This window comes from Parus major, chromosome 24 (assembly GCF_001522545.3).
Source record: "Parus major isolate Abel chromosome 24, Parus_major1.1, whole genome shotgun sequence".
In the NCBI taxonomy this organism is placed as follows: domain Eukaryota; kingdom Metazoa; phylum Chordata; class Aves; order Passeriformes; family Paridae; genus Parus; species Parus major.
Genome location: NC_031792.1, coordinates 6,802,338 through 6,803,613, shown reverse-complemented (window position 1 = coordinate 6,803,613; position 1,276 = coordinate 6,802,338). Strand labels below are relative to the sequence as shown.

The window sequence follows — 1,276 nt, the reverse complement described above, 5'->3', positions numbered from 1 at the left end:
CTACCTTTCACCGCCAGGAAACAAAGAGAACTCAGAGAGCTCTGGTTTTATACTTTAAGGTAGGGTTCACAAGTTGATCCCACTTTTCAATGGCCTAAACTGCTGTCAATTCTCAGCAATGACCGATAATTGGTCAGGAGAAAAGACTCTAGGCAGTTCTCAGCAACTTCAACTTTCTTAAAGGTAAAGTAACTCCATGACAATGTCTGTGGGGGCTCTGTCACCGCTGACTTTGGTGACAAATGTCACTGTTGACTTCGGACAAATGAGCTGTCCAAGTTCCACTCGGTGAGCAGCATGTGAGGAGTTGATGGATTTACTCTCAAGGTGGATGCTCTCTACAAGGTATGTAGTACCCCGTGCTTTTGGTAGCCCAAAATGGACTTCTCTGCCCAGGACCTCCCAAACACTTGATGAATTGTAGACGCTGGGCCTTCAGAATTCACCTCTGATACAAGAAATGAAGATTAGGATGTTAGTCCCGTAATTTTTATTTTTTTTTTCCCTGAGGCAGTCATGAGAAAGCTCTTTAAAAACACATTATTCATGCTCCTGAACGAATTAATGCCATTGCAAAGGCTGGACACCTCACTGGGTGGTCCGTGCTCCCGAGGGGCTCCCCTTGAACACCGAGGTGGAGCTGCCCCGGGGCACCCTGAAGGGGCAGGCGGCCGCTGCTGCACCGTCAGGAACCTTCATCCACCCAGGGACTGAGGCGGCCTCTGCCAGGGCCAGGGCAGGAAAGTGAAGCAGGTGCTCTTGGAAGTCAAAGTCCACAGCAATTTGCATGACGGCACAGAAGTTTAATGGAGCACACGCATTGGGAAAAGCTTTTTATAAACTGTAAAATAAAGATAATCCAAAACTGAAAAGGCCCGCGGGTATTTTTTTAGTCTGCTGAGGAGGGGCAGCTGTCAATTCCCCCTGCTCCCGTCTTAGCGACTGCACCGCTGCCCTCCCACAATGCTGCTCCAGCTCTCCCGGGCTTAACTGGGCAGTGTGGGGAAGCCATCTGCCAAACCCTGGCATGTGGGACCGCTGAGCCAGCCGAGGAGCAGCCGGGTTCCTCTTCGTCCTCCAGAAGAGAGTAAAGCTAAAATAAAAAACCCGCTGTGATCAGGGTGTCCCTTCTTGCGCTGCCCCACCGGTCCCCCTCATTCCCCTGGGGCGCGGCGGGCCGGAGCCCCACGGAGCTGCTGCGCCGGGGAAGGGAAGGAGGGAGACGCGGGCGCCCGGCTCGGCTCGGGCCCCGCCGCGGCCTCGGGGCCGGCGGAGC

The 1,276-nt window shown here is 53.8% G+C and overlaps 1 long non-coding RNA gene across 1 annotated transcript; it reads right to left on the bottom strand.

The window, feature by feature from the left end:
* Window positions 1-473: 473 nt before the first annotated feature.
* On the bottom strand, window positions 474-1,270 carry LOC117245506. Its single transcript, XR_004500237.1, has 2 exons — window positions 992-1,270; window positions 474-841 (listed from the first exon to the last, which is right to left on the bottom strand). It is a non-coding gene; the product is annotated as an uncharacterized LOC117245506 (long non-coding RNA).
* Between the last annotated feature and the right edge of the window lie 6 nt (window positions 1,271-1,276).